At 45.3% G+C, this 19420-nt stretch overlaps 1 non-coding gene across 1 annotated transcript; it reads left to right on the forward strand.

Moving 5' to 3' along the window:
• The first annotated feature begins 18567 nt into the window (after positions 1–18567).
• LOC123457822 lies at positions 18568–18692 on the forward strand. The gene has a single exon (XR_006635185.1). It is a non-coding gene; the product is annotated as a small nucleolar RNA SNORA3/SNORA45 family (small nucleolar RNA).
• The last annotated feature ends 728 nt before the right edge of the window (positions 18693–19420 follow it).

A 19420-nucleotide genomic window follows, 5' to 3' on the forward strand; every position in this document is an offset into this window, starting at 1 on the left:
ACTGAATGAATGAATTAATTTTTGAGAAAGTTCTGGATGAGTGGCTACGGTTCATTAATGCCATTATAAATCCCTAGCTGTATTTGTTCAAGGCTAAAGATGAGAGAGAACAGTGCTAGGAAGTGCTCACTAAGGATAGCTGCTTTCTAAAGCTCTGCATTTCAAACCAAAGATGAGCTATGCTTTTCCTAACTCACGACTCTCCAAATGTTGTAGCAGCACATAGATGCTTAAAGTTGCTGATAAATTTTGACCAGTTAAGTATGAAATCTACTCAGGATGCTCCCACTAGAAAGAGTCTTCAAGCCGGGTGTGGTGGCGCACACTTTTAATCCCAGCACTTGGGAGGCAGAGGTAGGAGGATCGCCATGAGTTCGAGGCTACCCTGAGACTACATAGTGAATTCCAGGTCAGCCTGAGCTAGAGTGAGACCCTACCTCGAAAAAAAAAAATAATAAGAATAAGAATAAAGAAAAGAATAAGTCTTCAGCTGTCTATGGCCATACCATCCTGAACATGCCTGACCTCATCAGATCTCAGAAGCTAAGCAAAATCAGGCCTGACTAGTACTAGCGAGACAGCTCACTGAGTAAGTGGTTGCTTCACAAACATGAGGAACTGAGTTCCATCCCCAGTACCCATGCAAAATGTCAGGCTTGTGGTAGGCACCTGTAATTTCAGCACTGGGGAGGCACATACTGGAGGACCCTTAAATGCAGATGACCAACCAGTCTAGCCTTGATAAGCGCCAGGCCAATTCAGATACTGTCTCAAAAAGAGGTAGATGGCCTGCCTGACGAACAGCAACCTAGGCTGCTTTCTGCCCCCACATGCCAATGCACACACACACACCCCACAGAAAGAAAGAATGAATGAAAGAGAGAGAGAGAGAGAGAGAGAGAGAGAGAGATAGAAAGAGGAAGAGGAAGAGGAAGAGGGGGAGGGAGGGAGAGAGGGAGGGAGGGAGGGAGGGAGGGAGGGAGGGAGGGAGGGAGGGAGGGAGGGAGGAAGAAAGAAAGAAGGGGGAAGGTGAGCCCTCAAGGAGCACTGTACAGCACAGAAACGTCACGACAGACGATGGGGAGTCTCTCAGAAACCCTGTGCAGGACTTCAGGCCGGCTCTGGGTCAGGTGTGGGAGGAAGGCTGTCTTTCACACTGTCATCAGTGTGTGATGCACCTCAACCAGTGCCCTTCATTCATGCCCAGAACTTTTTAAACATCCTGCTCACAAATTCTCTTGTTTACATATTTGTGGGGGTCGTTTTCAAGGCTTTATTTCAACCTCCGTGGACGCGCTGTCCGCTCACACCAGCTGGAAGCTGGGGAACAGAAGGTGCATGCGCCCCTGGACTGCAGCGAGCCTTTTTTATTTGCCAGTTAAATCCTCCAGACGTCACCGGTTCCCATTTGGTCCTTCACATCATCTTGGGTTAATCCGTCAAGCATTTGAGACAGCCGAGCCAATCTCCAATTGCCTAGGACTTTGCCACAAGCGCTAATGTCTGTTAATAAGATTTTCATTTGGAAAGATGCCAAGCTGTCCGTGTTTCCTATCCTATACAAATGCTAAGATTTAATAGCTTCAGGTTTTGTTCAATGTTAACGTCAACTATTTAAGAAAAAAAAAAAAAGGTTCTCAAATGCCTAGGCCGACAGTGAAGTACCCCACTGACAGCTATTTGCAAGGGTAATGTTGTGGAAAACAACATCCATCTTAGAAACAGTTTCATTAGCCCCGTCTAGCTGACCTCGCCACATAGCGTTGTCAAATGTGACGGGCATCAGATTATTGGGAATATGGAGATCAATAAATATGCAACACCGGCGCTTAGAATGCTTCTGGCACCGGAGCCATACAAATGCCATCTAACATGGCTCAGAGTTGCTGTCATCTGTCACACCAGCTAGTAAATAGACAAGCTTAAGGGGAAAGCTCTCCACAACGGTAAAACATATGGGTGGAGATGGATTAGACAGGGAGTATGTCGTCAGGTTCTCATGCATGAAGGCTCCAGATGAAAAACACCAGGCAAACGCTGGAGCACTACACTGCCTGCTTTGGGGAATCGATGTGAATTTTTGCCTCATGGTCCAAAGCTGCTTTGTGGGCCTGTGTTTTCCACGGCAACTGCCAAGGGAGTGAGATCCGCCTGCAGGATGCTGGTTGGAATACCTCGAGTGCATTTCTGCGCAGCATGAGGGAGCCACAGCATGTATTTTCCCAAACTCCTGAGTGTGTCGACCACGCCATGTATCTTTTCACAGCATAGCTGCCCAGGGCCAGAACAGTTCCTGCCTTGTCCAACGACATCAGCCCCGAGAGCTTCCAGCTTTGGGCTCACAGATGGGGCTGCTCAAGGACACTTCAAACACAAGATGGTGGCCACGAAACTGCCCAGATGCCCTCAGAACCACTTCTGATGGCACCGTTTGCATCAGGCTGTGCTCAGATAACTAAGGCCTCCACTGACACGTGCTCAGTCTGCCTGACCCAGGACCCCCACCCATCCTGCGCACACTCCTGCCTGAAGCTCCAGCCCCTTGCTCTGCCCCCAGAGGTTTCCTCAGGTGCCCCAGATTAGGTGCCACAGCCTGGCTGACCGTTTGCATAAAACCCTCTTTCTCTTCCAGAAAGTCCTGGAATCCTGCCAAGTCTACCTTTTGGTGAAAGGAACACAGCAGCAAACCATGCACCCACATGCTGCTTGTGCATGTGCCTCCAGGCAGATACCTCGGCCAGAACAAATGTGTCCCTCCAATGCAATTAATGCTGATGACCAACGGTGGCCAGCACGCCTCACCCCCTGTGTTTTAGAAATGTCATTCATCTCTATGGAAAAGAGAACAAACAAGAAACATAAAGGTATTTTTGAAGTGTACTGTGATGAGATACTTGGCTAGTAATTTGCAGCCTAGGTACACACCATACCTTTTAGCACAGCCATTTATCTCTCAGAGAGAATGCTGCCGTACTTACGATAAAGGCTCTGTTGGACCTCTTCATCAATAGCAAACCTTTAAGTACAGCACATCTCATAAATAGGAGTTCCACTAACACAGACTTCAAAAGGATAGAACTTGATAATTCAAAAATAGAGCTATATTAAGTGTTCCAGCAGTCCGTCCGTGAAAGCCGTTGTATATTCCAAACGCTGAGTCCTCCGAGCAACACGACAGGTCTATTAGAATAATAGCAGGGGAAAGCATAATTACAAGTAATCATTGGCTGGAAAGGAGCTAGTTGTTTTTGTAGAGCAAAATGCCGCACTGAGCCCTGTGGAAAATGCACCCTGAGCAGCAGCGGTGAGGGCAGATAACCACCGAAAATAGCCACAGCGCAAGCCCTACACTATTTATTTCTATTTATTAAGAACTCTTTGTATACCTTAATGTTTTCCTGGTGAAATCATCTTAATTTGAGCCCGCATTTTCTTTGGACAAGATTATTACGTAATTGCTACTTACCAGCTGCTATTTTCTATACATTTGTTGGTCAAACAGTCAGAGTGTCTGTCTTTTCCAGCCTGGCAGAGAGATCATTCCACAGGGCAGGGGCTCCCAGATGGCTCCATGGAGCCATATTCTGTTTACATCACTGCCAAAAAAAAAAAAAAGGGGGGGGGAGATAAACTGGCTAAGGATACGCTTTTTAATCCATAGATTAATGACTGGGTATCAAAGGATTGGGTGTTTCCTCATTGGAGGTGGGGAGTTTGTGGGCTATTTTCCTGTAGAATGGGCTGACACAGATACTCCATTCTTCTGGAAACATTTTTTTTAGTTACACTCCTTAGTTAGAGGAATTCCACAACCTGCTGAAGTATCTTAAAGTTTCCAAGATGTAGAACCAAGCACAGTAGCTCATGCCTGTAATCCAAGCCCTTTTGGGATCCCAGGGCAGGAGGACTGCTGTGAGTTAGAAGCTAGCCTGGACTATGCTAGAGAGACTCCACCTCACAAAAAGAAAAAAGAGCCGGGCATGGTAGCACACACCTTTAATCCCAGCACTCAGGAGGCAGAAGTAGGAAGACCGCCATGAGTTCAAGGCCACCCTGAGACTGCACAGTGAGTTCCAGGTCAGCCTGGGCTAGAGCAAGACCCTACCTTGATAAACAATACCCCCCCCAAAACAAAAGAAGAGAAAAGATACAATAAAAAGTTGCTAAATGCAGAGAGGTTAAGAGATCCCTGAACCTTGTCAAACGGGCCAGGAAAGCATGAATGTGCAGTCGTTCATTCTACTTACAGATGTGCAGATCTGAACTCACCAGTGAAGAAATACAGCAGGTGTATGACGGGATGAAGCGCTTCTCACCCCATCTCCATGCCCTGACAAGCCGCTTGCTGTGTGCCAGTTCTCCATCTTGCTTACTCTCTGGGGACACCTGGGAAGGTGAAAGTAGCACTCATGTGTTTTCTATCATACAAGTGCCCACCTGGTCCTGGCACATTGCAATGTGCTTGTGCCCTGTGCCTCAGCCTGCAGACTCTACAAGGTCCCACACCCCACATGCATGCCAGGGAGCACTCTACTGAGAGAGGTACAGTCTAGTCAGATCCATCTTTGCCTTTAACATCAATTATTCATCTAGCAGTGACTGATTTACACAGCACCGGGAGAGGAGGAACAGGAAGAGACAGACAGAAATCAAACTACTAGCCCAGAGATGGGAAAAATGTACATCTGATGGCATGGCCTAATAATAGATAGTAGATAGGCATAGCCATTACTTTCTTGTTGCTAAGACAAAACGCCTAACCAGATGCAGAATATTCATGGAAAAGGGTTCATTTAACTTACAGTGACAGAGGGCAGAGCCAATCATGGTGGGGAAAGCATGAAAAAGCAGGAAGCTGGTGTCACGTAATCACATCAGCAGGGAGGAAGCAGAGAGCAATGAATGCTGGCGCCCAGTGAGCTCTCTCCTTTCTATACAGTCCAAAACCCCAGCCCATGGAATGGAGCCACCCACAGTTGGGGGGGAGGCAGTCTTTCCCACCTCAGTTAATCTAATCTAAGAAATCCCTAAAAGGCAGGCCAAGAGATTTGTCTCCCTGGTGGTTCTAAATCATCCCGACAAGCTAACATTGCTAACACTGTGACTAATCATCACAGTGGTGTTGGCATTGAGTGCAGAACAGACACTGGAGAACAGTAGAATCTAGCTCTCTTTCTAGCTGTCTCTACCTGAGCCACCAACTGACCCCACGCTGTCTTCATCTGGAAAAGAGGAGGGAGGAATGCTGCCCAGCTCAACAGATGGTCCATTTGATGTATCTCACATGTGTCATATGTAAGAAGTAGCCGGGTAGAGGCCTGTTGTCTGAAAACCACAGGAAGCCGTAAGAGACTTTGGCTGGGTTCTAAGGAAAGGTTCCTTGGATGGGAAGGAAGTTGTCTGAAAGGCCAGTTTCCTCAGCCTGGTTATATTGACCCGGACACTCAACATGCCTCCTGCCAGGAGCTTATGTTGAATAACCTATGACAAAAGATCTCATCCAAACTAGGGTTTATAGGCAAGACTGCTTCTCAAAGAGCCTCTATAGTATGCCAAAGTCTTCAGGATTTCAACAGCTCATTTATGTTGGTGCTGAACTTGTAACTCACAATTCTACTCCATCCACCAGAACAAATTCAAAACTAAGTTGGTTTTGAAGTTCTTATCACTAGGGTGCCATAAAAGCAAGGCTGGAATTCCTGCCCCGATGCATGTGTTCCACAGATAGGCCACCAGGGTAGTCTTCAGCCTCAGCTTGGTGCAGCTTTCATAGTGCCCAGCAAAACCAGAGATGAGTCAGGGAGAGGAGGGTGATGGTGATGACAATTACATCATAAGCAAGGGGTTAAGAAGACAGGGCCCAGCATTAGCTATGGGCAAGAATTACAATTAAGCAAACAATGCTAACCCACCCTTCACTAGTATGAACCATGAGCACAACCTACACCGAGCCAACACATCAGCTACAAGGCCTGGGAGCCACGGTGGTGTGTGTTCCAACCCTTCAGCCTCTCCAGAATAAATGAGTCTGCTTAGCCTAGCTATGGACCCCACACTCAGAAATCTGCCAGAGAGGGCTCGGGGAAATAGCTCAGCAGCTGAAGGTGCTTGCTTGAAAAGCCTGATGACCCAGGTTCAATTCCCCAGCCACCCATAAAGCCAGTCAGGACTTTGCAGCAGCAAGAGATGCTAATGTGCACACATGTGCGCACATGCACACACACACGCACTGCCATACAAATAAATAACATTTTTAAAAAAAGAAATCTACCAAAGGCTTTGTTCTGGGGCAGATCATGTCATACAGCCCGCCCATTCCAGGTTTATCTCAGACTCAGAAAAAAAAAAAACAATTTATGCAAAGTAAACCAGAATCTGTAAGGTTTCATGAATCCTCACAACTCCAGTATGGCAGGACACATGTCCCTGCCACTCATTCTGTGAGACTTGAGACATGTCCTGGTCCTCCCTCCTTGGCCCCGCCTACTATCTTTGCCCAGTGAGTTCTGAAATTGCCTTTTGAAGAAAGCCTCATTACACCCAGCAACATGTTGTAATCCTGGCCAATGCTTCCAGAAAAGTCTCAATGTCCATTACATTAGCTAGCCTTAAAATTGAATACAAATCCATTTCGATCAATATGTTGTAATAAATAGATATTAAGGCGCCATGGCACTAATGTACAGGTAGACTAATTAAAGCGCCAGCATTTGCAGCACTCACATACCTCAATTTTCTCTACAAAATCCTTATTGAACCACTACTTTAAAAAAAATAATTGCATTTGCAATTAGAAACACTGAAGTTACATTATCGATTTTCTGCTAAAAACCTTTTTAGTAAACAAGCACAAACTACATTCATTAAATGTAAGTGCTTGGAGCTATGGTGTGAAATTCAATTCAGCCATTATCATGAATTACACTGATTATTGCTGTAATTATTTTCTCTTGGATACAACTGCATTTCTGTCCCTTGCTAGTTCTGTTGGACATATAACCATGTTCATTTTATAGCTAATAATACTCAACTGTAGTCCCAGCAATTACTATCACTTATACAAATCATTAAGTTAAGCTACGGGTACCTAGTAAGATTCAAAAAAATTAAGTCAAACATCCTTTTTTTACCCTTGAAATAACTAATAGCATTGTAGAACAAGGAAAATTACAGATGTTAACTGATTTACACTGCCAGCCTTAATCACCTGTACTTGACTTGTCAGAAATTTCTGTTGTCCTAACCACGCATTTTGAGAAGAAATCCACCAAGAGACATCTTTGGGGGGGGGGGGGGTTGTTGTATTTTTAAAATTTCTTTCTTTCTCCAGAAACCAGCAGTCAGTAGCCAGGATTACACATCTGCAGGATTCTCTAGAAGGAAAAAGCCATGATAACTCAGTATACAGCAAGAGAATGGATTTTAATACTTTAATCAAGGCAAATCACAGCCTTGCATTTTGTGTGTGTGTGTGTGTGTTACACGGCTTTATTAACTAAACAGGTTTCATTTGGAGGTAGCTATAGAGTAAGACAGTTCTTAGAGTAGAATCCTTTGGAAAACATATTTCCCAATGAGCCGTCCCTTCCTCCCAAGGCGTGGGGACAACGCGTAATCCCAGCAAGGACAGTAGGCAGTACCAAGCACTAGCCTTGCAAGTGGATGGTGTCTGGGAGGGGCGCTAAGGGAGCAGTGCCTCGAGAAAGACCTGGGGCTGGGAAGATGGCTCCATGGTGGGAGTTTGGATCCCCGGAGACCCCAGACCCCACATAAAGGAGGACTTTTGTAGCGCATGCGTCTCGAAGTCTCTCTGCGCGGGCACACATAATGCTAAGTGCGCCTAAGGCAGCACAAGGTCGGAGTCGGGAGAATTCCAAAGCTGGAAGTCAGATAGTCTCACGTTTGCAATGCAAAGAGAAACCCCGGCTCAAACAAGGTTGTCCTCTGACCTCCATGGTGCTTGCACACGCGCACACACACACAGCACAGAGTCGGAAAGAGGGGGACAGGGAGGGGAAGACAAGAGAGACCTGGGGGTGAAAAGCAGGGGGGAAGGGGAGGAAGAGGTGTTCTGAAGTATGTGGCGGGACTGCCGGATTACTGCGTGCAGACTCTGGTCTCTGAGGTGTGTGCAGAACCCCCACTGGCCCCCAGAGGAACAATGCCGCGCGCCCCACCAGCCTCCAGCACCGGGCACCAGGAAGACTCCACTCCCAGAGATCCTCCGGGTAAGATGGGAAAGTGAGCTTCCTGGGCCTCGTGCTAAACTGCGATCTTTGCCATTTCGCTCTCCTCCCTAAGTAGCTCCAGAGGACCCCACCCTGGGGGCGGGGGAGGGGGATAAGTGAAGCAGAGATGCAGAAGTAGGAGGCTTCAACTCCGGGAGAAGAGTTGCTCCTGGGAGTTGCCCACACTCGGCAGATTTGCCTTATGTTTCTGGAGTGAGAAGAGGCAGGCAGGCGCCAGGAGTCCACCAACATGTTTAACAGGCCAGAAAGAATGGGGCAGCATGGAGCAGAATCCAGAACGCAGCTGACTCGGCACTCTAGGCTCACCCACAGCTCTCACCCAAGGCTTCCTAGAGACCAAAGTAAATTAATGAACAATATAATCGTATGGGCATTAGACTCATGGGTTCTGAAAGTTTAAGTGTCAACTTTAAAATAAGAAAGAAAGATATGAGCAGGAGAGATGGCTTTGCAGTTAAGGTGTTTGCCTGGGAAGCCTAAGGACTTGGGTTCAATTTCCCAGGACCCACATAAGCCAGATGCACAAGGTGGCACATGCATCTGCAGTTCATTTGCAGTGGCTAGAGACCCTGATACGCCCATTCTCTATCTGCTTCTTTCTCCCAAATAAATGAATGAATTATAATATGTTTGTCAAAAGAAAAATAGATTTAAAAGACAAATGTAAACTGAGGCCTAGTGGTGCATACCTAAATCCCAGCACTCAGGAAGCTGAAGCAGAAGGATCATGACTTCTAGGCCAGCTGGGCAACATAGTGATACCCTATATCAGAGAAAAAAAAAATTAAACAAAATCTGATATATTGTGATTCTTGAAGCAAGAATTACAGGCATCTTTTTTTAAGGTCAGATAGTATTTCTTTCCTGATTTTTGTTTTGTTTTGTTTTGTTTTTCAAGTAGCATAAATGGAAACTCTGACACTATTTTGAACTTTAAGGAGAATAAAAGGAAAGGAAATAGAACAAAATAGTATTGTCAGAGCATCTGAAATGCTGAGTGGCCAGAGCTGAACCATGCTGCCTGTGCTGAGTCACACTCCTAAAGCTCAACTGACTGATTTGTGTCATCAGCTTGCTGTCGTCAGAATTTCTCCAAAGCAAGGTCTCCTGTTTGTTTGTGCTGTTGAGAACCATTATCACACAGCTTCCATAGCACCTTCCAGTACCGTGAGGGCTTGCTAGGAGGGGATTAGCTTTCCTCTCTATTCCTACTTGTTCTCTAAGTGTCCTGAGATGGCTGCCTGTGGTGTCTTTAGCAATAGGGTCTTACCCTTTAGCTCGGTTAGGTAGCCAAATGCTTGGCAACTGCATTCTTCGTTTTGGGGACTTCATGTGTCCCTCTGGCCAACTACTCAACAGAGTTCTGGTCCTGGGATTCACATGCCAGAGCCAATAATTTTAGGGTTAAGCTTTTTCCACCTTCTAATGGACATAACAATCTGGTCTGAGTACCTCCCTTGATTGGGGGTTATATCTTGTATACTGCTCTCCAGGAGGAAGATACCTAATGTACTAACTACTTTAGTTTTTAGTTTTGTGTATTCCCCTCCCCACCAATCAACTTGATGAGGAAAGATAGCAGACTACCCACCACAAGATGCGCCACCTCTACCACGCTCACACCAGGGAACAGAAGATTCTACAGAGGAAGCAGTGATGAGTGCTGCTCCCAGTGCTAGCCTGACAACCACTTCTAGGGAAACATCCACAAACACAGTGGAGAACAGAAAAACACTGTAACAAATATAGAGCCTACAGAGACCTCAACACTCAAAACAAGCTGCCAACACTCCCACCAAGGCTCAGGGACTGTTGTGGAAGAGAGGGCACGAAAACTGTAAGAACCACAGGGAAGGTAGAAGATTCTGAGTCCCTTCCCCCACCCCTCCCCCCGCTACCACCAGAGTGACGTTGACCATAATTACTATCAGGTGAATACCAAGGGTCCTACTCAGGGGGCCCTCAGGGAAATGGAGACTGGTGGTGCAACAATACAAGACTATGACCCATGTAAAATCTGTATTCATATATAAATTAAACATTAAAATAATTACAGGAATAAAAAAAAGAATTTGGGCTGGGCGTGGTGGTGCACCCCTTTTAATCCCAGCACTTGGGAGGCAGAGGTAGGAGGATCGCAGTGAGTTCAAGGCCACCCTGAGACTCTACAGTGAATTCCAGGTCAGCCTGAGCTAGAGTGAGACCCTACCTCGGAAAAGAAAAAAAAAAAAAGAATTTCCCCAAAGCACTTAAATGAATTTTGGATCTTTGAAAGTATGAATTGGCATTGTGCATTTGAAATGAGGTCACACTTCACTCTTTTCAAACAAACTTAAGGGCCCTTTTTCAAAGCATTGTTCTTATATTCCTGTTCTCAGGGAAATTACCTGCATTAATTCCAATCATTCTGTAATGATCCAAATTCTGAATTCTTTGTTGTGCTAAGTAACATCTCTGTATATAGTCCTCCACTCAGCCAAGCAGGAGTGTATACTTCCCTCCTGCCTTCCAGAAAGAAACATCTTTAAATGCTAACAGTTTGACCCAGTGCTCTGTCTGACACTGGGTGCTTTGGGGAAGGAACTCACACTAAAAAAGTCAAAAGGTACACCTGGAAATTTAAAAAAAAAAAAAAAAAAAAAAAGGAAAATTGAATTCCTGCAGAGGGTTAAGACTACCTCATTCATAAGGAGCCTTTCCGTTGCACAGGAAACACGTAACATGACCTTCAAAGCAGAGGCGGTTTGTGCATTAGTTCTGCTTAGCTGACCATGAATGCTAACTGCAGGGAGAATTAACTGGGCCCAGTACCTGGGGGCAGATGTACACAAAAGTGACTGGGGAAGGCCAGCAATGGATGAGGTAAAAATGGACATCCACACCCCTATTCAACTCAACATGATCCGTAGCAAAACCCCAAATTACAATGAGGTCAGTGTCCACTTCTTGCCTCTAGAGATTAGAAGAAAGAAGAAGGCAGTTGCCCTGAGGTTAGATTTTGGGAGCAAATATAATACCACATTGGCTCTGTCTTCTCTTACTAAAGTTCTCTTCTATTACCCCCTTTTTATGCACCCTAATGTCAAAGTCCTCCACAGACTCAGGAAGCTTATTAGTCCAGGGTCTGATATTTCTGCATGAGGCAGAAGCTGGTTGGTTGAAAGAGGGTACATTAGTCAACTTCTGGTTGCTGGGACAAAATAGCTAACAAAAGAACTCACTTTAAAGGAGGAAGGGTTTGTTGCACCTTGTAGTTCCAGGTCACAGAGCACTGCAGGGAAGGCGTGGCGGCGGGAACTTGAGGCAGCTGCTCACATGCAGCACGGTGAGGATGCAGAGAGCGATGAACACTGTCCAGGTCACAGAGCACTATGGGGAAGGCGTGGCAGCAGGAGCTTGAGGCACCTGCTCACATTCAGCACGGTGAGGACGCAGAGAGCGATGAACGCTGTCCAGGTCACTGAGCACAGTGGGGAAGGCATGGCGGCGGGAACTTGAGGCAGCTGCTCACATTCAGCATGGTGAGGATGCAGAGAGTGATGAACGCCCTCCAGGTCACAGAGCACTGCAGGGAAGGTGTGGTGGCAGAAGCTTGAGGCAGCTGCTCACATGCAGCACGGTTAGGACACAGAGAGTGATGAATGCTGTTCAGGTCACAGAGCACTGTGGGGAAGGCGTGGCGGCGGGAGCTTGAGGCAGCTGCTCACTTTCAGCACAGTGAGGACACAGAGAGCGATGAACGCTGTCCAGGTCACAGAGCACTGTGGGGAAGGCATGGTGGCGGGAGCTTAAGGCAGCTGCTCACATTCAGCATGGTGAGGATGCAGAGAGTGATGAACGCTGTTCAGGTCACAGAGCACTGCGGGGAAGGCATGGCGGCAGGAGCTTGAGGCAGCTGCTCACATTCAGCACAGTGAGGACACAGGGAGCGATGAACGCTGTCCAGGTCACAGAGCACTGTGGGGAAGGCATGGCGGCGGGAGCTTGAGGCAGCTGCTCACATTCAACACAGTGAGGACACAGGAGCGATGAATGCTGTCCAGGTCACAGAGCACTGCGGGGAAGGCATGGCGGCAGGAGCTTGAGGCACCTGCTCACATTCAGCATGGTGAGGATGCAGAGAGCGATGAACACTGTCCAGGTCACAGAGCACTGTGGGGAAGGCGTGGCAGCAGGAACTTGAGGCAGCTGCTCACATGCAGCACGGTGAGGACGCAGAGAGCGATGAATGCTGTCCAGGTCACAGAGCACTGTGGGGAAGGCGTGGTGGCGGGAGCTTGAGGCAGCTGCTCACATTCAGCACAGTGAGGATGCAGAGAGTGATGAACACCACTGCTCAGACAGCGCTCTCCTTTACACAATCCAGGACCTTGGCCATGGAATGATGACACCGACCACTAAGACTAACTCAATTTACCTAGTCAGGAAGATCCCCGACAGACACAGCCACAAATTAACATATTCTACATAATCCCTCACAGGTAGCTCTCGGTCCTGTCAAGTTAACAATATAAACCATCACAGAGGGCTTTGAGGGTGAGGATAGACATTAATATGAATTTGATTTTGTGCAGTTTACTAGCTATGTGACTTTAAGGTAACCAAGCCTCTCTTGGCCTTAGTATCTTCATTTATAAAATGGGGACAATGATGCCCAGGACATAGAATTCAAGATACAAAATGAGGCTATTAGGACATCCCCCAAAGAGAGCCAGCTGTGGGCAGCCATGTGCTGTCTTGCATTGCATGCGAAAGTGGGAGGGAAACAGTGGTGTGCTCCAAAAGCTGATTATTAAGTTATCCAGAAAAATTGTTAACACGAGCAAAATTAACATTCTTGGGGTATGACTTTGGTGGTGTTCTTGAGTTATAAGTGAGAGGCCTTGAGTTCATGTCCAGCACTAACAAATATAAAATGGCATATACAAGTTTTAATAGGTTATATTAAAACAAAGGTAGCAACTCAACATGTAATTATTCATTACAGCTTATCATTATCTGTGCTTTTGAGATTATTTACATTTATACATGTGCACAGTGGAAATGCATGGTGCCTTACCAGTTATGTCTTCCCAACCCTCTCGCCCTGCCCACAATGCTTGTGGCTTTGAATGGAGCACTCTAAATGAAGGGTTTCTTTTCCACAAGGGAACTAGTGTTCAGCACTAACTAGAGCACCAGTGAGAAAATTTCCAGGTAAAGGCAAAGAAATAAGACAGGCCTGAGGAAAACCAGACAGGAGATCTAGGGAGACATAGGGGGCTTCCAGAACCTTCTTCCCTAGACATCTAGCTCTTCTGCTCTTCCAGTCCTCCCACATCCTGACAGTGAATTCCTTTGTTTGGTTTAAATTAGCTCAAGTTGATATCTGTACCCTAGTCTTAGCGGATGAGTGAGACACAAAATCAATGTGAACACTGTGCTCTCTCCTTGAGGTCATTTGCATCTGCTCTTAGCTAAGCATACTCATAAAGCCCTAATCACTAGTCAATCACTGTTGACTTGTTTTCCTAATCTCGGTCTAACACATCATGTCCACTGGAGATATTCCTGCTACACTCACCACCAAGAATAGTGCATGGTCATCCGGCTGTATTCTAGTACTGATGCTGCTCACACTGAGGTTTACATGAGCACGCCAGTCTGTTCATTACCAGGACACCACACCAATGATCCAATTAGATCTTAACCGTTTACTCCGAAAAAAGTTCTGCTCATCAAAGAAGATGGAGTGACAGAACATCTGTCCTGATGATGATCCCACTGACTCCATTTTCCAAGAAAATCAAAGTGCTATCATTCTCACTTGTCCCCCAGTGAAAGTTAACAAGTGCTTGCTTGTGTCTCCCTTTCTCCCTCTCCCCACCCCAGCTTCCTCTGTACCACTCTTTACTGACTTTGTTTCCCTTTTTGTTAAAAAGATTTTAATTGACAACCTCCATAATTATAGACAATAAACCATGATAACTCCCTCCCCCCTCACCTTCCCCTTTGCAACTCCACTCTCCATCATCGACCTCCCCCACTCAATCAGTCTCTTTTTATTTTGATGTCATCATCTTTTCCTCCTATAATGAGGGTCTTTGTAGGTAGTGCCAGGTACTGTGAGATCATGGGCATCTAGACAATTTTGTGCCTGGAAGAGTGCATTGGAAGGTGTTTTCCTTTTAATAATAGGTTTTGCATAGTGTAAGCTCCAGTCTCTGCCAGTCTGCTGGCTTCTCGGATATTGAGATGGTAAGTATTCTCTAAACATAAAAAAGATGAGGATGATAGAAAATGCCTTCTCCTCAGCAGTTCTTTCCACTGAGGCCAACAGATCAGAAAGCTTGGGATCTGCATAGAATGTAGGTTTAAATACAAGTCGTGGGGCTGGAGAGAGGGCTCAGTGGTTAAAGGTGTTTGAATACAAATGATAAATGAAGGACATGGAATAACTTGGAAATTCATCACTAAGGGGACAAGAGAAGGTCATGGGAGTGAATGTGATCACAACACACATTCCTACTATGTGCTCCCACTGCAAGGGAAAGAATGAAAGTAAGGCCAAAGAGGTATGTCGCAGAGCAGAAGACAGGCTCCAGCTCACCTTCTGTCTCATCAGAATCTTGATGGAGTCCCGTTCCCAGTTGGGCATGTTCCTGAATTAGGGAGGGAAACAATCTGTTTCACTGCCATCTTATCCACCCAGATTCTTATCTGGAAACAGGTCAGCCATGTGCATGATATGCACAAATGTTTGGGACTATAGTCTTGTCTCAAACCAAAACAAAAATAGACAGAGAGAGAGAAAGAAATGAAGAAAGGAAGGGAACGAGGGAAGGAAAGAAGAGAGGGAGAGAGGGAAGGAAGATGGGAAGAAGAGAGAGGAAAAAAGAAAGAAAGAAAAGCATGTTTTGTGTGACCACATTTCAAGTCACGTACCCTAAAGCTTTTTTATACTTTGAGGATTGTTGCTGCTCAGGTGTGGTTTAGCTTGAGCATATCCAGCTATAATTTAGCATAAAGGGATCTGCAAACCAAAGCCATCTAGTTTTTTTTTTTATGATCTTTGAACTCAAGACTAGTTTTTACAATTTTTAAAAGGTTTTGAAAAAGTCAACAGCCTAATGTTCCATAATATATGCACATTATGAGAGATTCAAGTTTTGCTGCCATAAAGTTTTATTGAAACATAGGTCGTGCCCATTCACTTACATGTTACCTATGGCTGCTTTCACATGTCAGTGCCAAGTTGAATAGCTGACACAGACTTATGGCTGCGAAACCTAGAATGTTTATTATCTAGCCTTTGGCTTAAAAAAGTTTACCAAATCCACATTTGGAAATAGAGGTTTAGGCGTGAATTAGTCTGTCTAGGCTGCCATAACACAAGAGTCTGGGTGACTTAGCTTAAATTTATTTTCTCCCTGTTCTGAGACTGGGAGTCCAAGATCAGGATGCCAGCAGGGTTAGTGTCTGGCAAGGGCTCTTTCTCCAGATTGCAGACAGCTGCCATCTCACTGAGAGTCTGCATGGCCCTTCCTTGGTGCATGTGTGCAGAGACGGGAGAGCCCTCTGGAGTATCTTCCTAGAGGACCACTAACCCTATCAGAGCCCCATCACATCCCCAGAGTCCAGCACTGAGCTTGGCCTATACTTCCTTTAGAATATATATATATATGTACATGTATACATATTAGAATACATGCCCATATATATATAGGTATATGTATACACACACACACGTAGGGAGAGAGACTATACACATATGAAGAGCGACTTCATCCCCCCGCCCCACCTCCTTGCGTCTTACCCTTGTGTGCCTCCTGTGGAGAACTTCCCACTCTACTAATCAGCACATGTTTACACAAGCCACCTCTTGGACTAGACAGGCCACAAGTACCTTGGAGAAAGGCTTCTATCTTATCAAATTCTTACAGCATCTGCCACAGACGATGTGTTCAATAAATAGGTAGCTGTATGCAAATTATAGTCCAGGATCTTTAAATGACGACTTTAAATTATTTAAGCAGAGAGGAAAAAAGATGGAAGATAGACACTGAGCACTTTCCACTCTCTACCAATATGAGATAAATTATAGCATGCACAAATTTCAAGGTAGAAACACAAGGAATATGAAAAATCAAGATAATAGAACATCTCCACAAGTTCAGAACTGCTCAATAACTGAATCCAAAGATGCTGAAATGGTTGAAATTCAAGACAAAAAGTTCAAATATCCAGGTTAAAAAATGGGCAATCAGAAAGCCAAGCACCACATGTTCTCTCTCATATGTGGATCCTAGCTACAGATGACTGGGCTTCTGTGTGAGAATGAAAATACTTAGTAGCAGAGGCCAGTAAGTTGAAAAGGAGACATAAAGGGTGGAGAAAGGAAGGGAGGAGGATACTTAATAGGTTGTTATTGTATATATGTAATTACAATGATTGTGATGGGGAGGTAATATGATGGAGAATGGAATTTCAAATGGGAAAGTGTGGGGGTGGGGAGGGAGGGAATTACCATGGGATATATTTTATAATCATGGAAAATGTTAATAAAAATTTAAAAAAAAATGAAAGAGAGACTGATTGAGATGTGGGCGGGGGGGAGATATGATGGAGAGTGGAGTTTCAAAGGGGAAAGTGGGGGTAGGGAGGGAATTATCCTGGTTTATTGTCTATAAGGATGAAAGTTGTCAATAAAGAAAGTTTAAAGCCAGGAAAAAAAAAAATGGGCAATGACCTCAAAGATAATTTTTAAAACCAGATAAATGAAATAAAAAATTCAATTCAAGCAAGGCATAGTAGTTCATACCTGCAGTCTCAGTCCTCTGGAGACTGAGACAGGAGAGTTATAATTTCAGAGACAGAATTAGACACATAGTGAGTTCTAGGCTAGTCTCAACATCATACAAATAAAAAGAACAAAGGAGAAGGAAGGAAGGAAGGAAGGAAGGAAGGAAGGAAGGAAGGAAGGAAGGAAGGAAGGAAGGAAGGAAGGAAGAGAGGGAGGGAGGGAGGGAAGGAAGGAGGGAGGGAGGGAAAAAGGGAGAGAAGTCAATTTAAGTCCTAGACCAGAAAATCATATCACAGCAACACAAGTGAGAAATTCAGCAAGCAAACTGGGATTCTGGCGGAGGGGAAGAAGCACAAAAATGCTATAACTGAAAAACTTAGTCAAACAAAAAACACAGTGTAAAGCATCACCACTAGACTAGGTGATGTAGAAGAAAGAGTAGCAGGGGTTAAAGACCAAGTCAAGAAAATACAGTCACAACAATAAAGAAAAGGAAAAACACAAGCATGATCATATCTGTGAAGAACTCTGGTCAGCCAGGCATGGTGGCACACACCTTGAATCCCAGCACTTGGGAGGCAGAGGTACAGGATCGCAGTGAGTTTGAGACTACCCTGAGAATACATTGTGAATTCCAGGTCAGCCTGGACTAGAGCTAGACCCTACCTTGAAAAATCAAAGAAACAAACAAGAAGAGAAGAGGAAGAAGAACTCTTAGACATGATCAAGAGATAAAATTTAAGAATCCATTGGGTAGAAGAAGAAACTGAGATATACAAACTAAAATCATAGAAAACATACTTGATGTTATAGCAGAAAATTTCTCATGTCAAGGAAAAGAAATGATCATACAATGACAGAAAGCATGCAGAGCTACAAATAGGCCCAAAAAAGGAGAAACTGGCCATAGTGCATTATAGTTAAAATGATTAAGCTACACAAGCCCCAAAAGTGGGACCTCCAGTGAGGGCTGGCTTTGGAGAGTAAGTATGCTGGGTCTGCCTCTATCCATAATTGAGAGTTTCCTAGGCTGATTATCTATTGAAAGTTTTCTCAGCAGCCAAGAACTCCACTGAGGGAACAAGGTGAGCTACCCAATAGGCAATTGCAGAGGAATCATCTGTAACTGCATGTGGTCTACCCCAATGTCTCTGGCTGACTACCCAAAGGCCTGGACCCTTAGAACCTCCGTGCCTGTTCTCAGCCAACTGCAACCATTCAAAGTTAATCATAAATTTCCCCGAAGTAGGGGATTTCTCCCTCCAAACAACTCATGGAAGGAGGGTTTTATTTCAGGTCACTGTCGGAGGTCACAGTCATCATGGCGGGAAAGGTATGGCGGCAGAAGCTTGAGGCAGCTGTCCACACTCAGTCCACAGCGAGGAAGCAGAGAGATGAATGCTGCTGCTCTGCTCCCCTTATCCTTTGTAGTCAGTCCAGGACCCCTGGCCCATGGAGTGGTGCTGCCCTCAGTTAGGGTGGGTCCTCCCACTGCAATTAAGCTAATCTAAAAAAAAAAAAATCCCTCAGAGCCAACACTACAGTCACATCCTGACACGATGCTTGTCCTGGTGTGCCAGAGTTCTCCAAGAGGATCTGCTGGTCTTGATTCACTGGTGGGGCAGTCAGCGCCCCTCTTAGTGCCCAGATCAGAAACATGTTCCTCCCTGGATGTGGTATATTGTAAAAAATTTGCTTCCAGGGCTACTACAGAGTTCTGGGGAAAGGAAATCTCCCTGAGTAGTCTGTCATCGTGAGGGCCAAACTTTTCAGCAGAAGAGCTGAGGAAAAGATAAAGGGTATTGGGGCGCCTGTGTCCTAGTGGTGTGAAGCCACACAAGGAGGTTCATTAAATGCTGGCAGGTGCTTTCTAAAACTATATTAAATAGAAATAAATTTTAAAATCCCTCAGAGACATACCCAGAGATTTGTTTTTAGGGTGATGATAAATCCTATCAATTTGACAACCAGAGAGTAACAATCACAGGGCCTTCAAAGGGGCTTGATGAGAACAGTTGATTCTGCCTTGCCTTTCTGCTTGCTACCGTGTGAGGATTCAACAAGAAAGCCTTCACCAGATGCCAGCGCCTTGATCTTGGACTTCCCAGCCTTCAGAACTGTAAAAATAAAACGTGTGTTGTTTATAAACTGCCTAGTGTGGAGCTGGGGATATAGTTCAGTGGTAGAACACTTACCTAACATGCACGAGGCTCTAGGTTCAACCCCCAGCACAGCTGAACTCGGGCTGTTATACTCTGTCATACAAGCTCAGAACAGACTCAGACACACACAGTGTGACTTTAGTCACCGAAGGAAAGCCCAGTGCTCAGGGCACGTATGAAGGAAGAAGAAAAGAGCAGAAGATAAACCCCTGAGAGCACCAACTTCC

Source organism: Jaculus jaculus, chromosome 1 (assembly GCF_020740685.1).
Source record: "Jaculus jaculus isolate mJacJac1 chromosome 1, mJacJac1.mat.Y.cur, whole genome shotgun sequence".
NCBI lineage: Eukaryota > Metazoa > Chordata > Mammalia > Rodentia > Dipodidae > Jaculus > Jaculus jaculus.